The 7,415-nt window shown below is 48.9% G+C and overlaps 1 long non-coding RNA gene across 1 annotated transcript; it reads left to right on the forward strand.

The window, feature by feature from the left end:
• Positions 1-2,414: 2,414 nt before the first annotated feature.
• LOC113902828 lies at positions 2,415-6,450 on the forward strand. Its single transcript, XR_003513922.1, has 4 exons — positions 2,415-2,656; positions 3,551-3,651; positions 5,663-5,743; positions 6,430-6,450. It is a non-coding gene; the product is annotated as an uncharacterized LOC113902828 (long non-coding RNA).
• Positions 6,451-7,415: the final 965 nt, after the last annotated feature.

Here is a 7,415-nt window from a genome sequence, read left to right on the forward strand (position 1 = left end):
GGTCTGGTATTCCCATCTCTTTCAGAATTTCCCACAGTTTATTGTGATCCACACAGTCAAAGGCTTTGGCATAGTCAATAAAGCAGAAATAGATGTTTTTCTGGAACTCTCTTGCTTTTTCGATGATCCAGCCGATGTTGGCAATTTGATCTCTGGTTCCTCTGCCTTTTCTAAAACCAGCTTGAACATCAGGAAGTTCACAGTTCACATATTCCTGAAGCCAGGTATAATAAATGACTTTTAAAATCACTTGATTGTTTTAAATCATGTCTTGAAAATGTGAATGGTTCACATTATAGAAAGCTGAAAGTACATTTGTGATGAATTGTTCTTTTTTAAAAAAGGCGGAACACTCGAGTTCTGAATTTGGTGTCTCCTTGATGCGAGGCAGGGGTCAGGAAAGCCAGCTTTAACGAACTGTGAGCACGGACAAGACATTGACCTCTTTGGGCCTCAGTTTTTCTATCTAAAATACGTGGGTTTGAACTGATCTCCTTGAAGGTCCTTTCCAGTGAAGTCCAGAGGGCTCTGACCTTTGACCTGAGACCCTCCTCCCCTGGAAGCCTCCCCTCCGCTCTCCACATGGCCTCATCGCCACTGAACAGCAGGGGGCACCCTCTACACAGGGAGCCCTCCCCTCCCCATAGGTGGCTGGCCGTCCAGGTGGAGACTGGGCACAGGCCAGCCACTCAGAAGTCAGGGCTCAGCTGTCTAGAGCCAGCCCTTCCCAGGAACAATGGGGATGACCACAGCCTCAGAGGAAACCACCCATCTTGTATCTTTTCAAATATTTGTGAGATTGAAATATTTAAATGTATTTTAAGCATGGATACCATTGAAGATAATGGAAATCATGATGCATATTCTTATAATCGGGCTTCCCTGGTGGCTCAGAGGTAAAGAATCCTCCTGCAGTGCAGGAGACCAGGGTTTGATCCCTGGCTGGGTAAGATCCTCTGGAGAAAGAAGTGGCAACACACTCCAGGATTCTTGCCTGGAGAATCCCCATGGACAGTGGAGCCTAGAGGGCTACAGTCCATGAGGTCACAAATAGTCAGACATGATTGAGCAACTAAGCACAGCACAGCATGTGCCTGGCATGATTCCAGGCACTAAGGCTTTGACAATAAACAAGACAGAGCGTCTGTCTTCTCAAGAGCTTACAATTTCCAGGAGGATGCCAGGCAATAAATACTTTAAAAAGTAAACAAATAAATGAAGGTGTAATTTCTTTGGAATTAATTTTAGTAACAATGAAATATTACTTGTGGTGTTCTTGATGTTACGTTGCCATAGACTGAAAGTGTGTGTCCCTCCAGTATTCATATGTTGAAACCTCAGCTCCAATGTGACGATATTTGGAGGTGGGGCCTTTGGAAGCTGATTCGGTCATGAGGACAGAACCTTATGAATGGGATTAGTGCCCTTAAAACAAAGACCCCGAAAAGTTCCCTCAGTCCTTCCACCATAGAAAAGTTTGCTGTCCATGAGACAGCCGAACCTGAAGCGGGTTCTCACAAGACACCATATCTGCCAGGGCCTTGATCTTGCACTTTCCAGCTTATGGGACTGTCGGAAATAAATAATTTGTTTAAGCCATGCAGTATTTTTGTCTTGGCAATATGAAGGGACCAAGACATGTGCTCATGTAAGAAAACACCTTGCACTTAAGGAACCGGTACAAGAATCCTAGCAAAGAACTCAAGTCAGGGAGCTGCTGGCTTCCTTCTCCACTTCCAGAAGATGTGGGCAGAAGTTGAGAGGCTGTGGGTTCTCTTCTGGTAAAAGAACTGAGGGCAGCTGGGGACAGGGATCAGCCATGAGTTGTTAGCAGCCAGCGTAGCAGCTGGGATGGTAGCTGATGGGTTTAGGGGAACTGGGCAGCCGCCAAGAGCATCTACAGTGTGTGTCCATCATGTAGAAGTGGGACAAGTGTCCCCAGGTTCACAGTATGTTTCTTCTTAGCCTGTGTGTTCTGTGCTCAGGAAGTAGTGGGTAGCCCCATGGTGGGGTGGGCAGGATGCCACGCTGTGTGAGTGGTCCAGGTGGATCAGAATTCCAGGTCTGGCCTTTGTCCACCCATCCTGATTTTACAGACATCCACATAACCTCATTTTACCTTCTGGTCATAATATTTCCACTTTACAGATGAGGAAACTGAGGCTCAAGGTTCCTAAGGTAGTAAGTGACAGCACCAGGATTCAAGCTCTGCAGCCTGAGCCTGCCCGTCAGGCCGACCTAATTCCAAGACTTGGGAGGGCACAGTTACATACACGTTGTATAGAGGGGCTGGGGCAGCTGAGGGAAAGTGGGCTGGCAGGAACCCATTTGGAGGCTGTTGCCATGTTCCTCGTGAGAGAGCAGGGGCCAGACCAAGGCGGCGTTTAAGAGGCAGAATGGACAAAGCAACACCGTGAGGTCAGGGAGATGTCCAGGACGGCCAGGCTTCAGGCTTGACCATCCGTCATTAACAGAGACAGGGGCAGGTGAGCAGGGAGACCGTTCTTTGTGCTGGGACGTGGCGTTGTTCACTGTGCGTGAATTTTTTCATTGGCCAGAACTTTTACCTGAACAAGGCGATGAATTTCAGTGACCACTTCCTGAGCAGCATCACTTGAGGGCGGGAACGGGCTATTCGGCAGCGGGTCCAGCTTGGGTGAGTTGTCCCCTTTCTGGGACCGTTAAAACATTGACCCATTAAATATGGACATTGTTAAGAGGACAAATCCTATGAGTTCTCATCACGAGGAACAGTATTTTGCCTACCTCTTTAGTTTTGTTTCTGTACGAGATGACACTGTCCACCAAGCTTCTTGTGATCACTATTTCATGGCGTAAGTCATCATGCTGCACACCTGAAAGTTAGGCAGTGCTGGATGTCAATTACATCTCAACAAAACTGGAAGAAAAATAATAATTAAAAAAAGAAAAACCAGGAGACTTCCCTGGTGGTCCCGGTGGTTACGACTTCTTCCAGTGCAGGCGGTAAGGGTTTGATCCCTGGTCGAGAAGCTAAGATCCTATGTGCCTCGAAGCCAGAAAACCAAAGCATAGAACAGAGGCCACAGTGTTGTAACAAATTCAACAAAGACTTTAAAAACGGTGCCCATCAAAAAAAATTTTTTTTAATGAAAATAAAAAGGACAGTGGACCAAACACACACAGTGACTCCACAAGGATGGCAGAGAAATGCTTACCATTTGCTGGCCAGCCACACCCGGCCAGCGCTTTCACCTTCAGGCCGTGTTACCTCCTCTGGCCTCCCAGAAGTCAAGTGTGAGACCTTTGCAGATAGATTGGGGCAGGGGGTACAGTTTGGGGTCTGAAAACTGTAGCTTCTTTTTTTCCCCTCCTTCTCATCCATCCTCTAGTTCTGGACTCAGAGGGCCAGCCCCAAGAGTCCTTTCTGCCAGGTTTCATCAAATAGAAATTTCTATAAAAGCCTTTTCCTCCTCCTGACTTCCAAGGGGGCACGCAGGGAGGGAGAGTGGCTGTTCCACAAGGGGGGTTGCAGGGGGCATCACTCAGTCCTGGACTCCTGTCATTCCAGTGAGCGACTACAGCCAGGGCGCTCCTGACACCGAGGAGAAAGTCACCAGGACCAAGAATTTCAAGACCAAACCCTTTCAAGAGAAGAAGCAGCAGCTTTCGGTACGTGTGCTCCTTGATGCTTCAGCCTGTGCGTCTAGTGTTTTGTTTTGAGATTTTTACAGATTTATTCATTTGTAATTGGAGGATAGTTGCTCTCCAGCGTTGTGGTGGTTTGTGCCATACATCAACATGAATCAGCCACAGGTATACACACCACCTCCCTACCATCTCCCACCTGCCACCCCATTTTGAGATTTTTTTAAATGGAAGAATACTTTTTCATTTTCTGTTTCCTTTTTTTTTTTTTACACTATGTTTCCACCTTATGGGGATAAAACCCTATAAAATCTCTCAAGATTATTCATTGAAATTATTTTACAGTTCTCTCCAGTCTCCTGAACCACCTTTCTTTTTTCTCTAGAGTCAATTCCATCTGCTTATCTTTCTCTCTCTTTTTTTTTGGTTTGTCTTAAACACGTGCTGACCCTTGGATGTCAGGTCATATTGACAAATGAAGGGCTGCTTTGATCAGCACGGGAGCCCAGCCTGGGTGCCTGGCTAGGTGTGGGCCCGAGGTCCCTGTCGGCAGAGGGTTCCTGAAGTGCCTGGCCTGGGAAGGCTTCTCCCCTGGTGGGCAATGTGGTGGTGTGAGTGCTGTGGTGTTTTCCATTCCTTCCTGGCCCTCCCTCCCCTTCCTGTGTCCATCATAGAGGCCTGGGCTCTGCCCTTCACTTTCTTGGGCCCCATGTTCCATAGAAGACTCTATTAGGCAAATCATGAACCATCTGGAAAACAGCATTGGGTTCAAGCAGCAGGAGAAACCTCCACCCTACTATACCCTTCTCTGGAGACAGGGGGCGCTAGCCATCCCCGCTTTCACCGTGAAGCCCTTTAATAACGCACTGTGGATTCAGCCACACCCAGTGCCCGCCCTCCCTCTGGGCTCCTTGGGGAGAACCCACTTACACTACTGGGGTCCACACTTGCTTTTCCTCTTGGCTTCGATTCCTGATGCGTCTGATTCCATCTATTTTCTCCCTCTGGAATCCCTCACCATTTCTGATCCACGGACAGTACCTTTTCCAGGTTTCCCACAGCTGTTCGAGTGCAGTTTTTCACAAATATGGGCCCTGAATAGTTTTAAGGGGAGCTTTGGAGAGAGAAAGAGACACGGGTGCCCTTGCTCACCCACCATCCTGCCCTTTGGCTGGATGTCTTTGGCTGTGGCAAGGGGAACAGAGGTGCTTAGCCATGAGCCCAGAGCCAGGGTCCCCGCCTAAGATGCAGGTAAATACAGACAACGTCGGTTCTTCCTCCATCCTCAGTCACATCAAGCCCCGGGCCTCTCCGGCTCACACTCCAGCACCCAGCCTGCAGCAGGAGTTCTCCGCAGGCAGGTGCTCACATTCAGGCTGATTTCAAACACCTTATAAAGCATAAGTTCACACGGTAAAGAATCTGCCTGCAGTGTAGGAGACCCGGGTTCGATCCTTGGGAGATCCCCTGGAGAAGGAAATGGAGAAGGAAATACACTTCAGTATTCTTACCTGGGGAATCCCATGGACAGAGGAGCCTGGCGGGCTACAGTCCACGGAGTAGCAAAGAGTCAGACCCACCTGAGCAACGGACACTACATAAACCATGCAGAGTCAACGTCAGGGTTCACCTGGTTGCTTTTCCTAGAAACACTGATGATAAAACTAGTGTGGGGTTTCTGGGGTTTTTTTGTGAGGTTTCTCATTGCATCCCTGTCCTTAGTAGCACAAACGAGTGTCTGTGTGGAGTCCTTCCCCCAGGCAAGACATCAGAGACCGGCCAGGCTTACTTTAGATGTGTTTACTTGTGCTGCTGGCCGTTGAGGATCATATATACCACACATGCACGCTTCCTACACACCACATACACACCACACACGCACGCACACACACATGCTCATGCTTACCTGACTTTGGGGCCCAGAATGTAACCCAGAGAGGAGACATTTGACCTGAGGGTTGAGCTGGCCCAGTGGGACTTGGAGAGTAAAAATACTCTGCGGCCGCACAAATGACCAGCTTCTGTGCTCCATCAGCCTGAAGACAGGCTTCTGCTGAAGGAGGTCAGACCCGCAGGGGAGGGAAGAGCATCTGTGATGGAGCAGCTGCTGGATGAGGTGAGGACAGCCGGCCTTCCATCCTATCTCGGGCACACTCACAGAGCCGATTAATCAGAAACTGTCCAGGCAGCGGGCCCAGTGGCTAGTCAAAACCTGCACTGTAGGGACTTCCCCAGTGGTCCAGTGGTTAAGACTTTGGGTTCCAGTGCAGGGGGTGCAGGTTCCATCCCTGGTGGGGGAGCTAAGATCCCACGTGCCTGTGACCCAAAATCCAAAACATAAAACAGAAGCAATATTGTAATGAATTCAATAAAGTCTTTAAAAAAATGATCCACATTAAAAAAAACAAAAAACAAAAACACTTCATACTGTTACCTGTTGCTAATTTTTATAGCAAAAAAAAAAACAAAAAATACAGAAAAGTGCACAGGAACCCAAATAACTTCCAGGCGGGGGGACAGAACCCATGGTCTGTGACCCTGTGGGAGCTTCCTGTCTGCTGAAGAAGCAGAGTGGTCCCTCTGGGGGCCTCCTGGTGGGTGGGGGGCGGCGGGGCGGGGGACAGGAACTTGAGCCCATCACCCGTGTGACGCGACGTCTTCAGAGCTGGTCCTGGGCTGCCTGCTTCTCCTCTCTCCTGAGTTAAGCAGTTTACTTCCAACAAGGACTTGCTACTAGGAGGGCGAGGGGGTGCCACGGAATGCAGGCTCTTGTGAGAGTTTGTCCCTTTCCGCACGCGGCAGGGAGCCAACCCCAACTGCAATGACAACCAAGACCAGCCTGCCCTGAGCCTGGCGGCCATGAACCAACACCACGAAGCCATCCCAGTTCTCGTGCAGAGAGGAGCGGACGTGGACCAGCAGTGGGGTATGTAAGTGAGACGTGAGGAGGGGACAGCGCTGGGTGAGGTGACCCCTGGGAATTTTGCTAACGGTGGAGGGAAGGGGAAGAGATAGCCTTCTGTGGTGATGGAACAGTTTGGAAGCACGAGAGAGCAAAATGTGGAGAAAATGAACGTATTCTTCTCATCTGTCAAATGGAGGGATTGTGCTCACGTCATAGAGTTAGTGGAGGATGAAACAATTGTTTTGAGGTGCCCGTGAGGAGCCTAATGATTGGACTCTAGTGGTAGCAGTCACGATGCTGTGGTAATGAAAAGGTGGGTTGTCAGGATTTGAGTGGAAAGTGTCAACTGCTCAATGATGGTCAGTGCATAAGATGGGGATGAGAAGGGCCAGGGAGAATAGCCCAGAAAGGTATTAGGACTGGGTTTAAGTTCTGAATTCTTCTGTTGCTGTTAAGAGATGTTGCCAAGCCCTCCCAGCTCCACATTTTCACATTAAGAAAAGGGGATGTGTATTTTATTAATGCCCCAAGCTCTAAGAAGATGAACTTCATAAGTGCTTCTTATACTATAACATGTGTATGAATCACCCAAGGACCTTGTTAAAATGCACATTCTGTAGATCTGGGTGTAGCCAGGGATGAGATCCTGCATCTCTAATAAGCTCTCAGGAGAGGCCAGTGGTCCAGGTGCCACCATCTGAGTAGCAGGGATCAAAGCCCATTCTTAAAAAAACCGAGATGTTAAGAGATGGCCCAGCGTGGCCTTCAGTAAGGAGATGGCCTCACAGTGCTGTTCGACATGGGATTTTCCCCATGCCTCACAGGTCAGTGACGTTGATCTGCTCAAACGAATAATAATATCACCACCACCACCAACAGCAAT

Source organism: Bos indicus x Bos taurus, chromosome 13 (assembly GCF_003369695.1).
Source record: "Bos indicus x Bos taurus breed Angus x Brahman F1 hybrid chromosome 13, Bos_hybrid_MaternalHap_v2.0, whole genome shotgun sequence".
NCBI classification, from domain to species: Eukaryota; Metazoa; Chordata; class Mammalia; order Artiodactyla; family Bovidae; genus Bos; species Bos indicus x Bos taurus.